This window comes from Engystomops pustulosus, chromosome 7, assembly GCF_040894005.1.
Source record: "Engystomops pustulosus chromosome 7, aEngPut4.maternal, whole genome shotgun sequence".
In the NCBI taxonomy this organism is placed as follows: domain Eukaryota; kingdom Metazoa; phylum Chordata; class Amphibia; order Anura; family Leptodactylidae; genus Engystomops; species Engystomops pustulosus.
The window spans coordinates 128,472,721-128,499,864 of record NC_092417.1 but is presented as its reverse complement, the minus strand read 5'-3'; the positions used below and the strand labels follow the sequence as shown (position 1 = coordinate 128,499,864).

The following is a 27,144-nucleotide window of genomic DNA, read 5'->3' as shown; positions in this document are numbered from 1 at the left end:
TTATTCCTTCTACAAATATGAGATTGTATCAAACTGTAAAGGATGTGAACAAGTTTGTATGGCTCCTAACCGTCAAAAAACATTTTTTTCAACAAGACAAGGATAACTCATCCACTTCCTCTGGCTTACCAGCAAAGGCAGTTACAAATGTGCCTCCACACGCTGCTCCACATGTAAATTTATACAAAAAACAAATACAGTCTCCTCTGTATCTACTCATACTAACTACAAAATAAAGTCATTCATTAAAGGGGTTGTCCGAGTTTTGATAAAAAAATATATGTGGCCGGGAGCGGGCTGACTAAAACAATAAAGCTGTACTTACCTCCCGGTGCCCTCCCGTATCCAGCGCTGCTGTCGCTCCGGTCAGGGCGCCATGTAAACAAACATGGCCGCCGGAGCAGCGCTGCATTCAGCTTCCGGCCGGACACGACAACCTTCCGGCCCCCATACAGAATGCTGTGTATAGGGACGGATAGGCGTACCCGGCCACGGCCGGCCGGAAGCTGAATGCAGCGCTGCTCCGGCGGCCATGTTTGTTTACATGGCACCCGGACCGGAGCGACAGAAGCGCTGGATACGGGAGGGCACCGGAAGGTAAGTACAGCTTTATTGTTTTAGTCAGAGCCCTCCCGGCCACATATATATATATTTTTTTAAACTCGGACAACCCCTTTAATTGCAACACCACTTACGTGGTATATTCTATTGTGTGCATCATTTGTTCTTTACAATACATTGGCAGTACAAAACGTGCTCTCAAACATAGAATTGCGGAACATATATTAGGAGCATGCACCACTCCAATTTCTTCTCAAAATATGTTTCACACACGCAACATTTCATCTGTCTCCAAACACTGTAAAGACATTCATAATGGTGACACTTCATGCCTGACAGTTACACCTGTGGAAAGAGTCGCCTGCCCTAAAAGAGGCGGTGATTGGGTTAAAGCCCTCCGCAACAGAGAGGCTTACTGGATACTTACCATGAAAACCAGAAGTCCTCACGGTTTAAATCTTAAAAATGATTTAATGTATATGTATTGATATTATTCCTGACATTCTGGCATCTCTTATTGTGTTTTTGTCCTTTTCCTCTTCTTCCAATCGCAATTGGACGTAATCCATGACGTGTATGCCTCCCACTTCCGTTTCTTTATAAGTCTATCATTGTTACATTTAAATCTAGACTATGATTAAGAGCATGTTGTAGCTCGAAACGCGCCAGTTTTTCTTGCCTTGGTACCTTTTTTAATTTTTATACTGGATGAAATAAACGTGAAGTTTTATCCTACTATTGTCTGGACTCATACCTGCCTGGTTGCTGGATTAAAACATTTCCATTTGCTGCATTTGTTCCTGACTCGGCTCAGAACATCCGTGCACCGGCTCCTACAACTGTGGAACATTTTTTTCAACAAGACAAGGATAACTCATCCACTTCCTCTATCCAATGCTTCTTCAATTTACGTGGCATGACATCTATCTGAGATACCTGATTTTAAAGATCAACTTTCCACCATGCAGTTATTAGATCTACAAACTGTTCCCTTACAACCAGAAGAAACAAAATGTTAATCTGACATTATACACATACCTAATCCCAATTTTTATCCTATCCAATCGAGAGCCCCCATTATGGATAAATTCCAAAATGTTGGTTGAAAAAGAGCTAGCGGAATTATATGAAAATTCTTCAACCACTGTGAATAATAATAATGTATCACCAACAGAATTGAAAGCCATCAAAGATCTTAAAAACAACCCATACATCATTATCAGACAGTCGGATAAGGGTGGTTCTATCCTTGTCTTAGATAAGGAACTATATGCTCAAGAATGTAAAAAGTTGCTATATGACAGAGAAATATATGCACCATTGAAATCCGACCCAACAGCTGTTATTTCTATCAGATTGTCAAATCTATTATCAGAGGGCACGTCTTTGGGCATATTTAATGAAAAAATTAAGGATACATTTATTCCTAAATTTCCCAATACAGCAATCTTTTATGCGTTACCCAAGTACCATAAAGAGGTTTTCCCTCCACCTATGCGTCCTATCATATCTGGATCTGGCTCACTTTTAGAATCAACATCCACATGGCCAGATACGATACTTCAACCGCTGTTACCAGAACTCCAGCCTTCATCAAAGACTCTTTTGAAGTCCTCAAAACCATGGATTCTGTTGTTTTGAAAAATAACTTTTACTGGTTAACTTGCGATGTAGTTTCATTATATACCTGCATTCCCCATCACTTAGCCATTCAAGCCATAGAGCAGTGGTGGCGAACCTAGGGCACGCAGAGCCCTCTCTGCTGGCACGCATGCCATCATCCTCCACCGTGTGCAGAGGCCCGCAGGTCCACAGTTTAGAAGAACAGCATCTGCACCTTGCGCTCAGATGCAGCCCACAGCCGGGTGCAGGATGTCTGTGCTCCTGTCAGAGGAGCGCTGCTCTATAAGAAGATCCCAGTGCAGAGCTGGGAGCAGGAAGCAGCATGGAGAGCTTGTACCTCCCCCTCCTACTAGGAGACCTGAAGTGGAGCCAGGACAGAGAGAGAGGGGGATGCTGTGACCCGGAAAATCCAGAGGCTGCTGTGTGCCTTCCTCATAGATAACTGTAAGTTGTACAGTGTCTAAAATTTGTTTATACAGTTCATATACGTCTGTGTTGTGCACACTGTATGCATATATATATATATATATATATATATATATATATATATGTGTGTGCACTGTATATGTCTGTGTTGTGCACACTGTATATATATATGTGTGCACTGTATATGTCTGTGTTGTGCACACTGTATATATATGTGTGCACACTGTATATATGTGTGCACTGTATATGTCTGTTGTGCATACTGTATATATGTGTGTACTGTATATGTCTGTGTTATGCATACTAATAGTGGTGGTAAACATGTGGCAGTATTATTTGGCCCTTACGTAGGTTATATTGCTCTAAATTACCATGTTGGCACTTTGTGGTAGATAAGTGGGTTTTGGCTTGGAGTTTGGGCACTCGATCGCCATCACTGCCATAGAATATAATTTGGACAAGAACAGTTATTTTCCAAAATCTCAAATTTCTTACATTTTGGATGTGTTATTTCTGTTAACTAAAAACAATTTTTCCTTTGATCATGAATTTTTTTTTTACAGAAACAGGGTTGCCCCCATGGGCTCTAGGTTTTCTCAGTCTTTAGCTAATTTATTTATGTCATGGTTTGAAGAATATTTTGTTTTTGCGGATAACAATCCTTTTTCTCACTGCATTGAATACTATGGTCGTTTCATAGACGACTGCCTTATAATCTGGTCTGGCGAGAGAGACAACATATCTTCTTTCATGCAATATCTTAATAAAATGAATACAACATACGTTTCACCCACTCTCTCTCCCACCACTATTTCCTTTTTGGATTTATGTTTAAAGGAAACCTACCACTTCTGATGGTAGGTAGGAGATGTAAACACCGGGCACCAGCTCAGGGTGAGCTGGTGCCGGAGCTTACCTTAGCGAGTGTTTTAAACCGCTATATCACGGTTTAAACACATTTTGATTTACCTCTCCGAGGTAGCTTCGGCACCAGCTCACCCTGAGCTGGTGCCGAAGTGGTAGGTTTCCTTTAACAGCTGATACACAGAATCACAAGTAAATTTCAATCTATATCGCAAACCCACCTCTGGCAATACCCTTTTATATGCTACCAGCTGCCATCCCCCACATGAACATAGAAATCTGCCAAAAGGAGAGTTTATTTGGGCTAAACGTATCTGTACACAAGAGGATCAATATGAACTTACATCTGCTTTAATATCCCAGCGATTGGCTGAGAGAGGATACAATAAAACTCACATAAAACGTACTCGAAATTACTTACAACACAAGACTAGAGCTCAGTTACTTTACAAAGATCGTTTTTCAGCTACTACTAGAAAAACTAAACAAACTTTTTTTCAGAACGAAACGCAAAACTAATCACTTAAATGTTACAACTAACATGAAGAACAATGGGGTTCACTTACGAAGAGCCCGAGTCGCGTTTTCCCGACGTGTTACCCGAATATTTCCGATTTGCGCCGATTTCCCCTGTAGTGCCCCGGGATTTTGGCGCACGCGATCGGATTGTGGCGCATCGGCGCTGGCATGCACGCAACGGAAATCGGGGGTCGCTGAACGAAAACTGGATGGATTCGGAAAAACCGCCGCATAAAAAAAAAAAGGGTCGCGGAGCATTCCGGGCAACTTCAGCGCAGCAGCCCCTCCTTGTGGACGTCGGAGGAACTGCCTTAATGAATCCCGTCCGGACCCGAATCCACCACAGAGAACCTGCCGCTTGATCGCGAATGGCCCGGGTAAGTAAATATGCCCCAATGTGTCACGAGAAAAGAGTCTCAATCACCTGGATATATTAAAGCGTAACCAATTATCATGACACATTGCAGATTTGAAAAATCAAGTCTGTTCATTAATCTAAAAACTGGCGTCAGTGATAAGGGGTTAAATCTGCCCTGTGGTTATAAGTGGTAATAACCTTCAAATGCTTTAACATATCCAGGTAATTTTGAGGATTAGTGGAAAAATTTGGATGATGTTGTTTTCATTTAAGTATGAAAAAAATTTAAATTGGCAAAAAGTTTTACATTTTTTTTCTTTTCAGATAGTCATAGCACCCAAAACTTAATAACTAACATTTCCCTAAAGCAGTGATGGCGAACCTTTTAGAGACAGGGTGCCCAAACTTAAACCAAAACCTAATTATTTACCATCAAGTGCCAACTTGACAATTTAAACAGTAACTTATTGCTCTCTTTTGTTCCACAACAGTCAATCGTATCAGCCCCCTGAGGACACCAATACAGTTAAAAGCAGGAAGACAAATTCAGACATCATTGTAGCTTCCCTCCAGGGTCTCTCTGTACAGGAAGAATAGTAGGGCCAGTAGTAGGACCTCCAAAAATATTGTGGCCCTGTTCACACCTTCTTACTCCTCTTGCAGTTCCAATCAGTCAAGGATACGTTACCTTAAAAGAGTGCCAAGAGCTGCATCTCAATTGTCTAGGACTACAGGAAGTTTTAAGTCCTATCTGGTGAACTTTGTCCTGGGGCGACAGCCTGGGTGCCCACAGAAAGGTCCCAGAGTGCCACCTCTGGCACCCGTGCCATAGGTTCGCCATCACTGCCCTAAAGTATGCTTTATGTTGGCATGTTTTTTATGCATCCTCTCATTTTTCTAGGATGTTGTAGGACTTAAAATTGTGGGTGCAAATTTATTTTTATAAAAGTCGCCAAAATCCATATTTACAGGCATTTGTATATTCTGACAATTTATGGAGTTTTACCCTCTCAAAATTACTTAAAAACTGAGCAAACTACACTTCAATGTATGAGAAACCAACTTTAAAGCGGTTAAAACAAAGTGGAGGTTGAATTTGCAGTTTGTAATTTTTTTTAGACAAAACATTTTTTTTGGCACAAAAATGTAAAACACACAATGGATTAAATGTTGAAAAGCTACACAAAATGTGATACCCAATTTCTTCTGAGTATGCCTATGCCCTATATGTGCTGGTAAACTGCTTTATGGGCAAACGACAGGACATAGAAGGGAAGGAGCGCCACTCAGAGCAGATTTTCATTAATTTCAGGGTTTTTAGATTTTTTTTGTTAGCTGTACACCTTATAAAATAAGGTGTACTTATAATATCTTTAATCTATGGGTCACCATGGTTACCGCAATATCCCAACTATATAGCTTTTTTTATGGTTGACTTGTTTTGCAGAATATGAAACTCATTTGTTGAGAAATTATTTTGTTTTTTTAATAACCATGTTCGAAGAGAGGTAAATGTTGATTTTTGATCAGTTTTTATTGTTTTTCTTGTGAAGTTGATATTTTTCATTTTTTTTATTTTTACGGTGTTCACCATACGGTTTCAGTTCAGTTTTTATTTTAATGTATGGGTTGTTACGGACATGGCTGTAGTCATATATTTTATATGACAACTGGTGACATCTATTGCTTTGGTTAACAATGGGTGGTTATTTATGCCAACTTCAATGTTGTATTTGATGTGTAGATGAGAGCAGGAAAGATCAGATATTACATGTGCAAATCTTATCTGTAGACAAATCTTATTAATAGAGAGGAAGAATTAGGTGTCAGTTGACTTCTTACATGTTATTATACAAAGGAAGCCATCCTATCTAGTTTATTGCTATTGTCAGCGCAGAGACAAATGTCTATCCTGCCACACAACTAATCCTCTGGTTTTCAAAGAGAAGAAGTTTGTTCAGTTTTCACCATAATAACAATGCCCACTAATTAGCCAATTACAGCTGTGGGAACTTCAGTTATCTCCGTTTCAGCCAATAAGATATCTTCCACATGCTAGTTAATGGAAAATCTGTATAAAGTTAGGTACCGTATTTTTCGGACTATAAGGCGCACAAAAAATCCTTAGATTTTCTCAGAAATCAAAGGTGCGCCTTATAGTCCCGTGTGCCTTATATATGAATCTAGACATTTTAGCAGGCATTTATTGATTGTGTGCCTTATACTCTGGTGCGCCTTATAGTCCGAAAAATACTGTAGTTAGATATGAGGGTGGAAGGATACAGATGAATGGAGGTTGGGGAAGGATATAGATCAGCGATGGTGAACCTATGGCACACGTGCCACTTGAGGTACGCAGAGCCGTTCATCTGGGCACAGGCGTCTTTGCCTGTCCTGCTAAAGATATGTCTATGGAAGGACGAAACTAGACGCCGCTCCATGGACATCATTGCAGAGCCTCTGCGCATGCGCAGTTACTCAGCATTCGGCTGGGGAGCACTGAATGTTATTGTGGCTCCCATACAAGCCAATGCGGCCGGGAGAAGAGAGCAGTTTGATAAAGCAGACAGCTGCGGAACCCCTGAGTAAAGTAACGTAGGCAGGAAGGCACCAGTCATTTCTCTGCCGTCCCCCCTGCTAAAGCCGGGACTCATACAGAGGGCTGAGTCACCTGACCCGACCAGCCAACAGGAGAAGAGAGGGACAGGGCACAGAGGGAAGAGGAATCACTAGAGCCCGGGCTGCATGTAGCAGCTGCAGTATAGAAAGGTAACAAGTGACATACATAAAGTAAAGGATCAGCTCATTCTCCCCCCCTGACAAAGCTGCCTGTAAACAAGGCAGATCGATAAACTACATCATGCAGCTATTCATGCTACTACATCATGCAGCATATCTTTCCAGCTTTCTCCTATCTATCTCCTTTCCATCCATTATCCATCTCCTATCTATCATCTAACAATCTCATATTTACCTTTCCATCCATTATCCATCTCCCATCTATTATCGATTATATATCTGTCAATCTCATATCTTTATATCTACATCTACATTTGCATTTACAAATGGTCAAGGGCGGCATCTTGCCTGATCTACATTTCCAGTCAAATGGATACTTATTAGCAATCGCATCCAATGTTTGTTTGTTAGGAATCACATGTGTTTTGCTGGAAATGCATATGCGATCGACCAAGAACTGACCCCTGGCATTTGCATTGCAGTGCAAACACCACATGTGAACGCACACTGAGACTGCCTATCAAACTATTCTGTATATCAGAGCACACGGCCCTGTGACTGCTGCTGCTGCTATTTTACAGAGTGGAGGCTGCTGCTGCTATTTTACAGAGTGGAGGCTGCTGCTGCTGCTATTTTACAGAGTGGAGGCTGCTGCTGCTGCTATTTTACAGAGTGGAGGCTGCTGCTGCTGCTATTTTACAGAGTGGAGGCTGCTGCTGCTGCTATTTTACAGAGTGGAGGCTGCTGCTGCTGCTATTTTACAGAGTGGAGGCTGCTGCTGCTGCTATTTTACAGAGTGGAGGCTGCTGCTGCTGCTATTTTACAGAGTGGAGGCTGCTGCTGCTGCTATTTTACAGAGTGGAGGCTGCTGCTGCTGCTATTTTACAGAGTGGAGGCTGCTGCTGCTGCTATTTTACAGAGTGGAGGCTGCTGCTGCTGCTATTTTACAGAGTGGAGGCTGGGGCTGCTGCTGCTATTTTACAGAGTGGAGGCTGGGGCTGCTGCTGCTATTTTACAGAGTGGAGGCTGCGGCTGCTGCTGCTATTTTACAGAGTGGAGGCTGCTGCTATTTTACAGAGTGGAGGCTGCTGCTGCTGCTATTTTACAGAGTGGAGGCTGCTGCTGCTATTTTACAGAGTGGAGGCTGCTGCTGCTGCTATTTTACAGAGTGGAGGCTGCTGCTGCTGCTATTTTACAGAGTGGAGGCTGCTGCTGCTGCTATTTTACAGAGTGGAGGCTGCTGCTGCTGCTATTTTACAGAGTGGAGGCTGCTGCTGCTGCTATTTTACAGAGTGGAGGCTGCTGCTGCTGCTATTTTACAGAGTGGAGGCTGCTGCTGCTGCTATTTTACAGAGTGGAGGCTGCTGCTGCTGCTATTTTACAGAGTGGAGGCTGCTGCTGCTGCTATTTTACAGAGTGGAGGCTGCTGCTATTTTACAGAGTGGAGGCTGCTGCTATTTTACAGAGTGGAGGCTGCTGCTATTTTACAGAGTGGAGGCTGCTGCTATTTTACAGAGTGGAGGCTGCTGCTATTTTACAGAGTGGAGGCTGCTGCTATTTTACAGAGTGGAGGCTGCTGCTATTTTACAGAGTGGAGGCTGCTGCTGCTGCTATTTTACAGAGTGGAGGCTGCTGCTGCTGCTATTTTACAGAGTGGAGGCTGCTGCTGCTGCTATTTTACAGAGTGGAGGCTGCTGCTGCTGCTATTTTACAGAGTGGAGGCTGCTGCTGCTGCTATTTTACAGAGTGGAGGCTGCTGCTGCTGCTATTTTACAGAGTGGAGGCTGCTGCTGCTGCTATTTTACAGAGTGGAGGCTGCTGCTGCTGCTATTTTACAGAGTGGAGGCTGCTGCTGCTGCTATTTTACAGAGTGGAGGCTGCTGCTGCTGCTATTTTACAGAGTGGAGGCTGCTGCTGCTGCTATTTTACAGAGTGGAGGCTGCTGCTATTTTACAGAGTGGAGGCTGCTGCTGCTGCTATTTTACAGAGTGGAGGCTGCTGCTGCTGCTATTTTACAGAGTGGAGGCTGCTGCTGCTGCTATTTTACAGAGTGGAGGCTGCTGCTGCTGCTATTTTACAGAGTGGAGGCTGCTGCTGCTGCTATTTTACAGAGTGGAGGCTGCTGCTGCTGCTATTTTACAGAGTGGAGGCTGCTGCTATTTTACAGAGTGGAGGCTGCTGCTATATATTAATAATATATATTGTGCATATATATATATATATATATATATATATATATATATTATATTTTAATAAGAGAAGCTCCTGCTGGACACTAAGTATAAGGTGTACGAGTATGGTGCTGTGGGTATATGCATGTGTAACATATATGTGTATTTATATTGTATAATGTGACGGGGGAGGGGCAATGGCGATATTTTAGGTACAGTATATGGGGGCCCCGATCTGGAGTTTGCATCGTGGCCCACTGGTGTCTTGTTACGCCACTGGGATTGGGGTAACAGATAGGGGTCAGATGCTGGTTAGCAGCTGCAGGTGTACTTGAGCTCTGCCCCCAATCTTTCCGCTGAACAGTATACAACAGTTTTAGGCGAGCAGAGGACAGCAGCAGTACACTGCCAGGATTTTCTAACGTTTATTACACAAGTCCCGTGTTTTTTTTGTTTTTTTTGTGTTGGCACTTTGCTATAAGTAAGTTGGGTTTGGGTTGCATTTTGGGCACTCGGCCTCTAAAAGGTTTGCCATCACTGATATAGATGAATGGAGGTATGATCTGGGTATGATAGTACATTCATCTATATTGGCAAGCCAGAGCTATCATGGTTGTTATTAACATCATTGTCTACGTCTGGGGGTCTCTGGGCCTGAAATCCAATAAAGTCTCTGGAAGAAGAGCAGAGGTCGTCTATCCTGGATTAGTAACTGGTTGAGTGGAATAAAGTGGACTGACAATTTAAGATCATATAATTGTATGAGGATGTTATCACAACAGTGGCAATAGCCAATATCTACCTCATCCTGGCTGCCAAGCTTAAATTAAACCTCTAAACGCAATTCAAGTGCAAACTGTGAACAAAACCTGAGAATTACATTAGCCAGAAGTCCTCTTTGAAAGGTTTACGTACTCCAGGGGGCTGAAATAATAGTAAAAAAAAAAAATAGTTTTCAAAAAATATGAAAAAAAGAAACACCCACAGTCGCTGCTGGCAACGTTCGCAGGTGTTAACCATGTAAATACAGTAGACAGGCAGTATATGGTAGGATCAGACTAGAAAAGTTAAAAATATTTATTCCCCTTTTATAAAAATAAACAAGCAAAATAATAAACCTATTAGGTATTGCTGCATTCCAAAATGCCCGATCTAATAAAATATAAAAACAATTATTCCCTATGAATAATTCCCCTTACAGAAAATAGCACCAGAACGTCCATATAGCCATATTCAATAAAAATTTGAATAAAAAAAAGTGATCAAAAAGTCAAACTTTTATTGAAACATACAAAATACAATAAACATATCTGTCACAGGTAGGAAGCAATTGCATAGTGAATAAAAGAAGTGATTCACAACCCATAATTGTATGGCAAGTAGAATATCATATCATGTAGGTCAGAGACCAAGTACATAAAGCAATTACCGTATATACTCGAGTATAAGCCGACCAGAGTATAAGCCGAGACCCATAATTTTACCACCAAAAACTGGGAAAAACTATTGACTCGAGTATAAGCCGAGGGTGGGAAATGCATTCGTCAGACCCCCCCAGTATATAGTATAGTATACAGCTAGCCCAGCTTGCCCCCAGTGGTATACAGCCTGCCCCCAGTGGTATACAGCCTGCCCCCAGTGGTATACAGCCTGCCCCCAGTGGTATACAGCCTGCCCCCAGTATTAAAAAATTATAAACTTATATACTCACCCTCCGGTGGCCCCGATGTGCAGCGCAGCTCCTCCGATGTCCGCGCCGCTTGTCTTCAGGCTTCCGCGCCCGTCTTCTTTCTTCTGCTGGGCGCCGCAATTGCTCTCTCCCTGCCGGCGCCTAGTATGACGCGCCGCTGTTGACGTCATACTAGGCGCCGCCCAGGGGAAAGACATGGCGGCGCCCAGCAGAAGAAAGAAGACGGGCGCGGAAGCAAGAAGAGGAGCCGCGCAGACATCGGGGGAGCAGCGCTGCACATCGGGGCCACCGGAGGGTGAGTATATAAGATTATTTTTTAAGTATTTTTTACTTAAAGAATGTAAGTAAGTGACTCGAGTATAAGCTGAGGGGACATTTTTCAGCACAATTTGTATATACGTATATACAAATATATACGGTAACTCCTTAATGACGCAGCCTGTTTTTAAGTTAATGCTCAGATCTTTTTCTTAAAATTTGACCAGTTTCTCTTCCTGTAGTAATAACTTTTCAACACTTTAAGATATCCTTGTGTTTCCTCGTGAGGTATTGTAGTTTATGTTAGTATTATCATTTTGGTGATCAGTTTCTTTTTGGGGGGTAAAAAAAAAAAAATCAATAATTTAGGAAAAAATTTTTTTTTTTAAATTACATTTTTCAAATTTCAAATGTTATACTTTTTAGACAAAGACATACCACAATTTCTTGTAGAAATCTTTTCCCATTGGTCTTATTTTTATTTCCATAATTTGTTTTACATTTCCATTTTTTTTTACGGATCTGAGAAGGTTTCAGATTTTCAGGAGATTTGAAAAATGCTAAATTTTTAGTGACCAATTCAGTTTGGATGTGCCCTATAAAGGCTTATGTACTATATACCCCCACAAGTAACACCATTTTATGAACCTAACATCTCAAACTATTCAAATCAGCATTTGAGAAGTCTGTTAACCCTTTAAATCTTTCTCTGGAAGCAAACAAAAATGGATTAAAAATTTAGAAATTTCAATTTTTGAATAAGATTAGTTTCATTTAGCCCTAAAATGGACACATTCAGAAGGAATTTGAGGTAAATATACATCCCAAAATTTTTGCCCTGCTTCTTCCGAGTACGGCAAACCAGACATGTAGATGTCAACTGCTCTTTAGTCGTACAGTAATGTCCAGAACAGAGTTGGTACCATTTGGTTTTTTGAAGGCCAATTTGACTGCAAATGTTTTGTGGTGCCACAGTGTACTTGAAGAGCCCCTGAAGTAACAGTATAATAGAAAACTCCCAAAGATGTCACCATTTAGGAAACTAGACCCCTCAAAGAATTTATCTGGGGTTGGTGGTGAGCATTTTAACCCCCAACATGCTGGCCCAAAATTTAATGCAAAGTAAATGGTGCAGAGTAAAAAATGCGTTTTTATCTCAAAAATGTAATTTTACTGCCTAATATATTGTATCTTACCCATGCCACTTTAGACAAACACCCCAAAATCATTCTGCAGGTCGTCCCTAGTACGGCAATACCACACATGTGCCAAAAATTGACAGGCTGGGTACACAGCAGGAATGAGAAGGGAAGGAGCTAAATTTTGCTTTTGGAGCTCCATTTTCACCTGTCTGGATTTGGAGTGCCATGTCATGTTCGCAGGGCCCGTGAGGTACCAGTGCAATAGAACCCCTGAGAAATTATACCATTTTGGAAGCTACACCCCGCAAAGACTTATCCGGGGTTGGAGGTGAGCATTTTAACCACCAACATGCTGGCCAACATATAATGCAAAGTAAATGGTGCAGAGTAAAAAATGCATTTTTATCTCAAAAATGTAATTTTACTGCCTAATAGATTGTATCCCACCCATGCCACTTTAGACAAACACATTAAACACCAAACCAAGGGGTGTAGCACAGCCCAAGTGTATGCGAGCCAAATGCACAAAAAACAATATCAAACAAAACACGAGAAAAAGAATGCATCAAAAAGGCTCATAGGATAATGCAAAAACATATATCAAGTTCTATTAGTACATGACAGACAATTCACAACACTAGTTAAAAGCATTTAAAACACATAATATACAGACCAGAACATTGTACAGTAACCAGGTATTGGTACACTGTAACTGCCCACTGTCAATCACCAAGTAGTGATATTAAACCTCCCAAATGATTCTCAGCCTGGTCATAGCAATAAGTGAAAAAAGGTGCCAAGAATGCTAAATGCATAGAAAAAGGTCCACATATCTGTGTGTACACAAGGCTGAAAGTTTCCCACTCATGTAGTAATTCTGGGTCTAGAAGGTGCTAATCCAATGGTAAGCGTGACAAAAATATCAGAAAGGAGAATGAGAAGGGAATAACATGTTACCACAGAAGAACCAGCATACAGTGGGAGGAGGTTGATCGGGCTCCCACGTGTTTCGTCACCAAAAGGGCGACTTCCTCAGGGGTATAGAGCCCTAAACAAGCGTGTCTCACCTTATATACAGTCCCCATGTAGTTTGCCAACCTGACGGCGTCTTACCGGATCAACAGCGCATGACCGGAAGTTGGTCGGCGTATAGCGGAAGTAGCATAAATACATATCGCATGCGCATCCCCGGCCGGGGTAAAGATGTTTAGATGTTGCCTTAGCAACGACAAGGTATACAGGAGGGTCCGAGTATAACACCTTAGAACTATTACTACGTGAAGCCCAATGGATCTTTAGATTACAATGCCTTTCTCCCCAGGGCCTTAATGAAGAGCTTTTGTTTACAGGGTTCTATAAACAGAGATGGAAGCTGGTAACTCTTGAGAAGTTCTTGGATGACCGGTTATCTGGAAAGAATCTGAGATCTCCACTTCTTGCTCCATATAATATGGATAGCACATTAAATTTCACTACAACCATTTCATTCACAATTATAAAAATATTATTTATTTTACACACCCCTCTCACTCTCTCTTCCCACACCCCCTTGTTCTCCCATCCCCTTCTCCCTTTTCTTCTTCTTTTTCACTTCTCACGTATTAGCCACCCCTTTTTTGTAGTCTGGGCCCTTATGGCCCCTTATAGGCATGGACCCTTATGGTCCACACGTTATTGTCACACCCCATTGCACTATCCCCTTAATTGTTAGCAGATCACTCAGCCTCAGCAATACCACTGTACATGATTTATTATTCACTCTTCTGTTTCCCTTCATTCGTATATCCATATATATATATTTCCCTACATTTCCCTGTTGCATTGCCTCACAGCAGTTCTATAACTAACTTTCTTTATGAGCAGATTTCCTAGCACTGGGACGAGACTAGGGCCCCCTAGAACTATACATCTATGAAGCTCTGCTGCTTGGTTTCTTGATCCTTTGAGTTCGTGCTCTTACCTTCCACAAGGGTCCAGCGAGATCTAATCCTGAAGCCTGGTGTCCATTTCCTGGATGTCGTCACCACATCTTTATTATGATGATGCCCTTCGCTCTGGATTCAAAATGCCAGAAAGCTATGGCCACCAATGAATCCTGATTGTCTGTTCCCTCGGAATCCAAGAATATGGCCCCACCGGTGGCTAAGCCGTAAACAGGCTCCTGCTAAGCCAACCAACTACAAAATGATGCTCTATTGCCTGGTGTAATAGTAGAAAAATCTACCTTATGGAATTGCCCCAGAGTTGTATATTGCGGGACAATGACTATTATAAGTTTTGCTCATGGACTCTTTTGCTATAACCAAGGTTCTGGATTGTTGAACCCTCAGATATTAACTGTTCTGCCCTATCTTGGTCTGTTTGACCTTCTGGCCTCCAATCACTTTGTCTGCCTGTATAAAAACATCAAGTGTTTGAGATTCCTCTTGCCTTGTAAATTATTTCTCCATACTGTGATTTTTGTCTGTAGTTCCCTGTATGTGGTAATGTCACAACCAATATATCTCTACTCCCAACAATGTTACTGGGGTGAGTGCGATATTAAATTTACAATAGCTTGCATTTACTAAGCATTGTCATGGACATACCCCTTACTATTGATGTCTATATTATTATATGACAAGTGCACTATGACAGATAATAATTTCAGCAAGAGTACTATTAATGATCTGTTATGCATTTTAGTACCAATAGGGTTAAACTCATCCTTTTTCAGTTCTCGCCTTTTTGCCACCTGTATCAGACCACTTCTGTTTTTTTTTACATCTTATGTTATATGGCACCGTAATTACATATCTCTTTATACTCGGACCGTCCTGTATACCTTGTCGTTGCTAAGGCAACATCTAAACATCTTTACCCCGGCCGGGGATGCGCACGGCTATGTATTTAAGCTACTTCCGCTATACGCCGACCAACATCCGGTCAGGCGCCGTTGATCCGGTAAGATGCCGTCAGGTTGGCAAACTACATGGGGACTGTATATATGGTGAGACACGCTTGTTTAGGGCTCTATACCCCTGAGGAAGTCGCCCTTTTGGCGACAAAACGCGTGGGGAACCAGTTGCTTCAACTTCCTCCCACTGTATGCTGGTTCTTCTGTGGTAACATGTTATTCCCTTCTCATTCTCCTTTCTGAAATTTTTTTCACGCTTACCATTGGATTAGCACCTTCTAGACCCAGAATTACTACATGAGTGGGAAACTTTCAGCCTCGTGTACACACAGAATTGTGGACCTTTTTCTATGCATTTAGCATTCTTGGCACCTTTTTTCACTTATTGCTATGACCAGGCTGAGAATCATTTGGGAGGTTTAATATCACTACTTAGTGATTGACAGTGGGCAGTTACAGTGTACCAATACCTGGTCACTGTACAATTTTCTGGTCTGTATATTATGTGTTTTAAATGCTTTTAACTAGTGTTGTGAATTGTGTCATGTACTAATAAAACTTGATATATGTTTTTGCATTATCCTATGAGCATTTTTGATGCATTCTTTTTCTCGTGTTTGGTTTGACATTAGACAAACACCCCAAAAATCATTCTGCGGGTCGTCCCGAGTACGGCAATACCACACATGTGCCAAAAATTGACAGGCTGGGTACACAGCAGGAATGAGAAGGGAAGGAGCAAAATTTTGCTTTTGGAGCTCCATTTTCACCTGTCTGGATTTGGAGTGCCATGTCATGTTCGCAGGGCCCGTGAGGTACCAGTGCAATAGAACCCCTGAGAAATTATACCATTTTGGAAGCTACACCCCGCAAAGACTTATCCGGGGTTGGAGGTGAGCATTTTAACCACCAACATGCTGGCCAACATATAATGCAAAGTAAATGGTGCAGAGTAAAAAATGCATTTTTATCTCAAAAATGTAATTTTACTGCCTAATAGATTGTATCCCACCCATGCCACTTTAGACAAACACATTAAACACCAAACCAAGGGGTGTAGCACAGCCCAAGTGTATGCGAGCCAAATGCACAAAAAACAATATCAAACAAAACACGAGAAAAAGAATGCATCAAAAAGGCTCATAGGATAATGCAAAAACATATATCAAGTTCTATTAGTACATGACAGACAATTCACAACACTAGTTAAAAGCATTTAAAACACATAATATACAGACCAGAACATTGTACAGTAACCAGGTATTGGTACACTGTAACTGCCCACTGTCAATCACCAAGTAGTGATATTAAACCTCCCAAATGATTCTCAGCCTGGTCATAGCAATAAGTGAAAAAAGGTGCCAAGAATGCTAAATGCATAGAAAAAAGTCCACATATCTGTGTGTACACAAGACTGAAAGTTTCCCACTCGTGTAGTAATTCTGGGTCTAGAAGGTGTTAATCCAATGGTAAGCGTGACAAAATATCAGAAAGGAGAATGAGCAGGGAATAACATGTTACCACAGAAGAACCAGCATACAGTGGGAGGAGGTTGATCGGGCTCCCGCGCGTTTCGTCGCCAAAAGGGCGACTTCCTCAGGGGTATAGAGCCCTAAACAAGCGTGTCTCACCTTATATACAGTCCCCATGTAGTTTGCCCATGTAGGTTTAATATCACTACTTAGTGATTGACAGTGGGCAGTTACAGTGCACCAATACCTGGTCACTTTACAATGTTCTGGTCTGTATATTATGTGTTTTAAATGCTTTTAACTAGTGTTGTGAATTGTGTCATGTACTAATAAAACTTGATATATGTTTTTGCATTATCCTATGAGCATTTTTGATGCATTCTTTTTCTCGTGTTTGGTTTGACATTAGACAAACACCCCAAAAATCATTCTGCGGGTCGTCCCGAGTACGGCAATACCACACATGTTCCAAAAATTGACAGGCTGGGTACACAGCAGGGATGAGAAGGAAAGGAGCAAATCGTTGCTTTTGGAGCTCCATTTTCACCTGTCTGGATTTGGAGTGCCATGTCATGTTCGCAGGGCCCGTGAGGTACCAGTGCAATAGAAACCCCCGAGAAATTATACCATTTTGGAAACTAGACCCCTCAAAGAATTTATCTGGGGTTGTGTTGAGCATTTTAACCCCCAACATGATGGTCAAAATTTAATGCAAAGTAAATGGTGCATATTAAAAATTGCGTTTTTATCTCAAAAATTTCATTTTAGCACCTAATTTACTGTGTCCAACTCATGTCACTTCAGACAAACACCACAAAAATAATTCTTTGGGTTGTTCCGAGTACGGCAAAACCACACATGTGCCAAAAATTGACAGGCTGGGCACACGGCAGGGTTGAGAAGGGAAGGAGCGAAATTTTGCTTTTGGAGCACCCTTGTCACTAGACTGGTGTTGGGGTGCGCCAGTACAATGGAAACCCCCCAAGAAGTGACCCCATTTTAGGAAAGGGCACCCTTCAAAGAATTTATCTAGGGTTGTATGAACCTTTTCAACCCCTGAGATGCTGGTTCAAATGTAATACAAAATGATGGGGGCAGTGTAAAAATTGCATTGTTTTCTCAAATGTGCCAAAGTAGGAAGAAATGTATTCAGCCCAACTCATCCCAATGCCCCATGTTTAGCAATAAAAAATCTAGCTTTTGGAGCACCCGTTTCACTAGACTGGTGTTGGGGTGCCCCTGAGGAGGTACCAGTACAATAGAAACCCCCGTGTAGTGACCCCATTTTAGGAAAGAGCAACCCTCAAAAGAATTTATTTAGGGTTGTATGAGGATTTTAACCCATAAGATCCTGGCTCAAATGTAACACAAATTGAATGGTGTAGAGTAAAATTTGCTTTGCAATTTCTCTAAATTTGTAATTGTAGTGTCAAAAGTATTTTACCCAATTCATGCAACTGGAGTCAAACACCCCAAAAATCATCATGCAGGTTCTGCCGGATACATGCCAATAATCTACAAGATGGAGACACAGCAGGGCTCGGAAGAAAATGGCATTTGGAGTACCGACATTTACATTTTTTTTGTAGATGCCCTTTATCAGTACAGTAGGAACCCCTGAGAACTGACCCGATTTGAAAACTACATCCCTCCATGAATTAATCTAGGGGTGTAATGAGCATTTTAACCCCACAGGTGGACCCCAAGGATGATGCATAATGGATGGTGCACAGTACAAAATATCTATTATGTCATCTTGTGCCCAGCTCCTGCCACGGGAGACAAACACCCCAAGAATCATAAGATGCAACCTCTCTCTTGTCCTTGTACCTAGGCACTTCAGCACTACTACAAAAGCACCTTCTCGGGGGTTCATGAGGAAAAGGTGCACAAACAAAAACGTCCCCACTAGCAGACTCCATATCGGAGGCCATATAATTATATACCTCCAAGTCAGTGTATGACTTCTGGGACATGGTGGGGGTAGTACACAACCTACGCAGTGTGAGGGTCAAGATAATGATTATATGTCCATAATAATTATATGCTTTATGATTGTATACATGTGCCCTTTGCCCTACATTTTTGTACTCTGTTTGTTATGCAATACAGAGCTTTTCCCTTAAACCAGTTTTAACCAGACATGCAACTGTCAGCAAAAGTCTTATGATCAAAAAGCAGATGTTTGCTAAGAATAGCATCAGCATCCAGACTAGCGGTCGATTTACTGTAGACAACGATGATTTTGAGGACCAATCAGCAAGAGTCGGAGGCCACACCTATATACTAAGCTATAACCAATTATAATGATTCTAATGTATGGAACCACGCCTCTTTGTATGAATATAAAAAGTTATGTATCAGGAAATAAAGTTCAGTTCAGTTCTCTTTTCTGCATGGCAAGTTAAGAGCATGAGCTAAGGATAAAACAGAACTTCAGTCTTCTGTCTTTTCTTACCAAAAACGTGCACGCATGCTCAAATAATTTGGAGTGTCTGAGAGAAGAGTGTATTGGCGGTTTTGCGCTGCCCCGTCACCAGAACAACACAGAACTACGCCTGCTCCTCCACAGGACGCCTGCTCCTCCACAGGACGCCTGCTGTCATGCCATGCAAGTAGCGCTCGCATCCGATATATCGGATGCAGAGTGTGAACACGTTCAATTTTTTTGGTGTGTGAGTGTGATTTACTTTATGTCCCCCATGAGGTCATAAAAGACCCTAGGGGACATTTTCACTTTTTTTTTTTTACATTTTACTTTTTTTTTTTCTATTACAAGTTTTATCCTGTAACTGAAGCATCTATAAGAGCCTCAGTTACAGTGGAAATGCCCACCTGTCACTGGGGATCACAAGGATATATAGGTTTGAAAAACCCGGGTTGGTGTAAGATGCGCTGCCCCAATTAGGCTAAGTTCGACAAAAATAGTGGGGTTCAAGGTAATATTTATCTGAATGGTAAAAGGACTACGCGTTTCGGGGGTGGTCTACCCTCTTCCTCAGGTCCGTGACAAATACTAAACAGAATAACATAGTAAAAAGTATATATGTAAAACATGATTTGGAAAGAAATTTACATACATGTAGAAAAAGACATTTTTAAAATATGAAAATTCAATTTAAAAATTCAATTTTGAATTTAAAAATAGGGGTAGGTCTGTCGGGTACAGTCTTTGTGGTATATATAATAACATATAGTTAAAAGCATTTAAGAGAAAGCATTTGGTGAATATGATAAATGAATAAATAAATAAATAGATAATAGACAACACAAAATGATTTGTATTAAAATGTGGTTAGTAGATGTTAATTAATACACATAGTTATTATAAAAATGGATATAGATAGGGCAGATCAAGAATGGGGAAGTGATCCAGATGATAGTGGATGTAGAGAATGGGTAAATAATATGTAATGTTAATAGTAAATGACGTATGATGAATCAGTGAATAGTTTATGTAAATTGAAAGGAGAATTACCTTGAGCTCCAGGGTGCGATATTCAACCCAGGATAAGCACGGGACTGCTGATAGAGGATGAAAAGATGGTTTAGGAGATATGTTCCTGTGGTGGGAGCAATGTATAATGTACAGGAAAGCAGGAGTTGGGGGAACTCACTAGGTCCGCGGTGAAAGCTGTATTCCTGGTTTCGGCGCAAAGTGTGCGCCCAATGGGAACGGGAGCCCTTTAAATGTGCGGGAGTAATATTGAAACTGGGCGCATGCGCAGTAGGTGGTGAGATCGCTGCTGCGGTGGAGACGGGGGATGTATTGGATCGTTGAGGTGTGTTGCCACAGAGATGGTTACATTGTAACATCAATAGAATCTACAGACTGGGGCAAGTGTTTTGTAGATTGTGATCGTTTTGCGCTGGACGATATGAATGTAATATGTGTAATTGGAGATAATAGAGGGTATGATTGTACGGGTGAATGTAAGTGTGTATAGAGTTGAATGAGTGGTGTGTAGTGTGTTGTTATAGTGTGTGTGTATTTAAGTGAGTATGGGCGAGTGATGTGTGGAAAGGTATGGAAATGTATATGTATGTATAAATGTATGAATATTTTCGAGTGATGGTGTGTCCAGGGATCTGCTGGAAACGGAGGAAGAAATGTACATGATACACAGTTGGAAGGGTGAGTGGGACCGGAAGGGAAAGATATCAGAGAGGGTGTAATCTCTAGATGCAGTAGTTTAACCCCTTCCCGACGCGCGCCGTACTAGTACGGCGCACGCCGGGTCCCGGTGTATGGAGAGGGCTCGCGGGCCGTGTCCTCTCCATAGCCGGTAAGTCTTTGCTGCAAAGGCTTACCGGTAACACCCGCGATCGGTGCTAGCACCGATCGCGGGTGTTCTCACCTCGATCGCCGCCGGCAATGCTGCCGGCGGCTTCAAAGAGATGGCGCCGCATGGGCACCGCCATCTTGTTGTGGATCGCTGCTCCCCGATGACGTCACGGGGAGCGGCGATCCGTCGCCATGGTAACCTCGGGTGTTCTGAATACCCGAGGCTACTTCGTTTTAACCCATGCATGCTAATTGCACATTGTAATGCATGGGGAGTAAAATCCACATATACTGCCATACTGTAGTATGGCAGTATATGATAGGATCGATCAGACTACCTAGGAGTACCCTAGGGAGTCTGAAAAATAGTAAAAGTAAAAATAAAAAAAAAGTTTAAAAAAAAAAAATTATAATAAAAAAACCTAAAAATTCAAATCACCCCCCTTTCCCTAGAACTGATATAAAAATAAACAAACAGTAAAGATCATAAACACATTAGGTATCGCCGCGTCCGAAAATGCCCGATCTATCAAAATATGATAAAGTTTTTTCACTACGTTTAACCCCGTAACGGAAAATAGCGTCCAAAGTCGAAAATGCCATTTTGAAAAATATAAAAAAATTAATAAAAAGTGATCAAAAGGTCGCACAGTCCCAAAAATTATAGTAATGAAATGCCATCAAAATTCTCATAAAATGACACTATCCACAGCTCCGTAAACCAAAGTATGAAAAAGTTATTGGCCCCAGAAGATGGCAAAATAAAAAAAAAATATTTTGTACAGGAGGTTTTAATTTTTTTAAATGTATGAAAACATTATAAAACCTATACGAATTTGGTATCCACATGAATGTACCGACCCAAAGAATAAAGTAGACATGTCATTTGGGGCGCAGAGTGAAAGCTGTAAAATCCAAGCCCACAAGAAAACGTCACAAATGTGGTTTTTCACCATTTTCATTGCATTTGGAATTTTTTTCCCGCTTCCCAGTACACGCCATAGAATATTAAATACCGTCACTATGAAGTGCAATTTGTTACGCAGAAAATAAGCCATAACACAGCTCTTTATGTGGAAAAATAAAAAAGTTATAGATTTTTGAAGTTGGTGAGTGAAAAATGGAAGTGAAAAAACTAAAAAAGGCCAAGTCGTTAAGGGGTTAAAGATACAGATGAGTAGACATATAGTTATCTCTAGGTATAATAAATAATAAAAAAATAAATAAATAGGAACAAATGATGTAGTAATAAAAGAAATATAAATAAATAAATGAATAGATAGTAGTAAAGACTTAATGCAAGAGTTGGAACGGATTGTGGTTGATACAAATAAAAACAATTACTGTAATAACCATATACATGAATTAATTAATAAATAAATTGATTACCGGTAATAAAAAATGTATTGAAGAATTGTTGAAAGGGGTATGTGAATATATACGGATTCAGGTACGTTCGATTAGTTCATTCAGACCGCTGGGAGTCAAGGTATTCAGTTTAAAAATCCAGAAATTTTCTCTACGGACTAGTTGGTTAAACCTGTCTGGGTGCGAGGTAGGAATTTGTTCGATAGGAATAAGTTTCAATAGGGATGGATCTTTATTGTGATGGGATGTGAAATGACGGGATACGCTGTGTAAGGAATAATCACAGTTGATTTTGCTCCGGTGGGTATTGATGCGTTCCCTTAAACTCTGGGTAGTTCGCCCCACATATTGCAGGGAGCAGAGGCATTCAAGGACATAAATAACGTAATCTGAGCCACAGTTGATAAATGAATTAATCTTAAATGATTCTCCTGTGGATAAGGCTTTAAAATCTTGGGTCTTGTTGCACAAGATGTCACAGGTCTTGCATCTTTCCTTGATGCATTTATAGCAACCTTTCAGTTCTGGAAAAAAGGAGAGAGTGGGTTGCTTTTTTTCTTTACGGAGTCTTGTAGGAGCCAAAATATTTTTAAGGGTAGGGGCCCTTCTGAAAGCGAGATGTGGTTTGGATGGGAGTCATTCTGAAATGTATGGGTCTTTTTTGAGGATGTTCAAGTTTTGTGTCTAATAAAGTTGTGATCAGTGGTGTAGGTGGTGATGAAGTTGGACTTGTGTGAGGGGGCATGTGCTTTTTTTGTAGGGGGAATAAGGCAATCCTGTTGTGTAAGGCGGTTGACTTTCTGGTATGCGTTTTTTAGTAGTCCTGGTGGATAGCCTTTCTCTGTAAATCTATCCCTAAGAATTTTCGATTGTGCCTGAAAAGTTTTGTGGTCGGGTACAGTTTCGGCGGCTCCTTTTACATTTTGTAACCATTTCTTATGGCGTGAGCTTGAAAAATCTAAAAAGTTGTTGACGTCTACACTTTTAAAAAAGGTTTTGGTGGTTAGGTGAGAGTTTTGTTCGTCAACTGCTTTCCTGTACTTTATACATTGCTCCCACCACAGGAACATATCTCCTAAACCATCTTTTCATCCTCTATCAGCAGTCCCGTGCTTATCCTGGGTTGAATATCGCACCCTGGAGCTCAAGGTAATTCTCCTTTCAATTTACATAAACTATTCACTGATTCATCATACGTCATTTACTATTAACATTACATATTATTTACCCATTCTCTACATCCACTATCATCTGGATCACTTCCCCATTCTTGATCTGCCCTATCTATATCCATTTTTATAATAACTATGTGTATTAATTAACATCTACTAACCACATTTTAATACAAATCATTTTGTGTTGTCTATTATCTATTTATTTATTCATTTATCATATTCTCCAAATGCTTTCTCTTATATGCTTTTAACTATATGTTATTATATATACCACAAAGACTGTACCCGACAGACCTACCCCTATTTTTAAATTCAAAATTGAATTTTTAAATTGAATTTTCATATTTTAAAAATGTCTTTTTCTACATGTATGTAAATTTCTTTCCAAATCATGTTTTACATATATACTTTTTACTATGTTATTCTGTTTAGTATTTGTCACGGACCTAAGGAAGGGGGTAGACCACCCCCGAAACGCGTAGTCCTTTTACCATTCAAATAAATATTACATTGAACCCCACTATTTTTGTCGAACTTAGCCTAATTGGGGCAGCGCGTCTTACACCAACCCGGGTTTTTCAAACCTATATATCCTTGTGATTCCCTATCCGGCACTACCACTGTACCGGACTCCGGGAAGACGCAGCATACCCTACCAACGAACATTGGAGATTAGATGGTACAACGAGTATCTGCTCTAGACGCATAAGACACAAAGTGTCTACAGGTGAGCAGACACCATTTACACTTCACCATACTCTCAAGTGACTTATTGCACTAGGGGCGCCGCCTGTGTCTCTTTTCTTTTTTTCACCTGTCACTGGGGACAGGTGATCAGAGCTGTACTGGGTCTAATTAAACCCAGCAGCTCTGATTAAGCCCTTTAGACCTGGTCAGTTGACCGCCGAGTCTATGGAGCCGATGGCCACGCCACTCAGCTCCTCTATGCATCGCGCTCATTTAGCGTAATGCAGGGAGGATCGGAGAAGGGAGAAGCGGTAACGAACCGCATCTCCCTTCTCCCTAGGGTCTCCGGGTGCCTCTGACACCTGCAGATCGGGTTCTGATGCCGCAATTAGCGCAGAAGCAGCAGAAACTGCAGCGACGTCTTTAGACCTGCGGACCTGCGCCCGCTGATGTCTAAAGTCAGCGGGCAAGCAGAGAGGAGTTAACAAACAAATTCTGGGCAAGGCCGTGTTGCCTCCAATAGACAATCATGTAACTAAGGAATAGGTAGGGTAGAACATTGGGTTGCAAAACGAAAAAGGTAGGGTTGGGTATTGGGTACAAGAACAGGATAGGTTAAGGAAGAAAAGAGTAAGAAGATTAAAAAAAAAAGTGCTGTATGAAGCAACCTTAGAGTATTGATCCAGACGTGACCCAGGTCGCAAAGGAGCGAGATTCCCATGAAGGTCACCAAAGAGAACCATGAAGCGTAAAACTGCTTGATTCTGTCATTGTCAATTGCCCTCAACTCCATTCTGAATATGTGATTCAGGGCAGCAACCCAGTCGGCTCTGGAAGGAGGGGCTGAGCATCTCCAGCAGCGAGGGATGATCTGATGAGTAGCTACAAGAAAATGTCTCAGTAGTCCCTTTTTAATTTTAGAGATAGGTCCTGAAAGAGCAGAGAGAAGGGCCTGTTCTGTAGTGAAGGTCACATGGGATTCGGTCAATGCATTGTATAACTGATTACTATTCTGCCACAGGGGGGTGATGAGAGGGCAGTTCCACCAAATATGTAGCATGGAGCCTATATCACTCTCGCAAAGCCAGCAGTGGTCCGAAATCGGAGGGACAATTTGTCTCAGTTTAACTGGGGTGCTGTACCATTGTGAGAGAATCTTAAAATTTTGTTCCTGGAGTCTACAGGATGATGAGAGAACATAAGTCAAGGAGAATGCACTAGACCATTGCTCCGTGGTTAGTTCTTTACCCAGTGCCGTTTCCCAGGCCCTGGCATAATGTGGTTTTAAGTACCCTAGCCAAAAATAAACCGTACAAAAGTGATACGGTTTGAGTGAACTGAGTGTTAGTGAGGCATAATTCTTCAAATGTAGTGAGGGTGGATGTAAGAGTTGGCATGGTTGCCAGAGAGGATACAAAATGTCTCAGTTGTAGATAGCCAAGCCAAGAACCTGATGTATTCCCAGTGCCAATATCCATTAGGGGCATAGTCCATTCTCATGTTCCACGTCTCTGATTCTAGGAAATACACTATCTATCCCCAAGAGGGAGCAGGCGCTGAGCCCTGGAGCGAATTGTAGTTGCAGACACTATTTGTAGTTTAAATGCAAACTTTCTCCAAGCCTGTAGGATACCCTTCAGGGCAAATGACAACTGAATGGATTGTAAAGTAATGGATTATGGCAACCAGAAAAAAAAACAACACATGTGGGGACGAAAGCTCCATTTTTGAGCTGACCCATAGCTTTTTTGCTTTGTGGTGGAAAAGATCCAACACACAGGTGCTTATAGCTGCAATCTTTTTTAATTAAGATAATTGGGAAAAGCGGACAAAAACGCCACATGTAAAACCACCCTTAGACTGGTTTTACACTTTTTGAGACTTTTGATGACGTCTCCAATGCTACCATTTTTGGGAGTGTGAAAGAAGTTGATTTCTTTATTTCGGGTGCATAGTACAGGGAGGAGCGGGACCGTGGCGACGAGTCGTTTCGCGCCTACTGGCGCATCATCAAGCCAATGACGTCACTCACCCGCGCCGCGCCTTTTATATGCGCGGTTGCCGGTGAGTGTCGCCATGGGAACAGTATACAAATAACAAGGAACATGCGTGAAAACATGGTGAGTATAAAAACAATAATACGAAAGTTTATTTTTTAAAAACATAACAGGATATTGTGCATGTATATTCATGCTGATAAGAGGCACAGAAAATCGTAATCATCTTTTGCTAATGAGCGTGATTTAACATTTTTTATGTCTGCACTCGGACATTGATCTAATTAGATCTGGCAGAAGCAATTTAATTTTTTAGGAGGGTATATAAACATTATAGAAGATCATTTTATAGGAACACACTATAGTCATTTATTTCATTCAATCCTAGAGCGCCAGTGGCGTTAAAGGCAATTATCTGCCTACTTTCCTCTCTCAATAGACTTAAGTTCCTGTTTCCTCCGGAGGGGTTAATTATAACCTGTGTGATGCCTGCAAATTTTAAAGTTTCAGGGTTGCCATCATGACACTTTCTGACATGCTCTATGAGTCGAGAACAACCATTCCCTGTAGTGATTGACTTAAGTGCTCTCTAAATCTAATATACAGTTTACGTGTAGTTTTTCCAATGTAAAACCGTTTACACGGACAAAAAATGAGATAAACAATGTATGTAGATTTGCATGTAATGAAGGAATCAACCCTCTGGGATATACCTCCAAATTCTATTGATTTTAACTGACTGTTGAAAGTACAAAATTTGCATGAGCCCCATTTATGGTTGCCTTTTGGGATACTTTTTTCTAACCATGTTGGTTGTATGGTGGAAAATCTACTTTTGACCAATGCTTGCTTAATCGTGGGGCAACGTCTAAATGCTACGGGATGTGTGGATGTAATATCCTGAAGTTGAGGA

General features: G+C 41.3%; 1 protein-coding gene across 3 annotated transcripts in view; it reads right to left on the bottom strand.

Moving 5' to 3' along the window:
• Positions 1–27,144, bottom strand: part of DUS2 (dihydrouridine synthase 2) — a 301,883-nt gene that overhangs the window by 266,550 nt on the left and 8,189 nt on the right. Inside the window, exon 2 of one of the 3 annotated variants that reach the window (XM_072117778.1) lies at positions 20,198–20,244. The exons of the other annotated variants lie outside the window; for them this stretch is intronic. The gene's annotated coding sequence lies outside the window, so the exon portion shown is untranslated. The remainder of the gene's footprint in view (positions 1–20,197; positions 20,245–27,144) is intronic. 3 annotated transcript variants of the gene reach the window in all.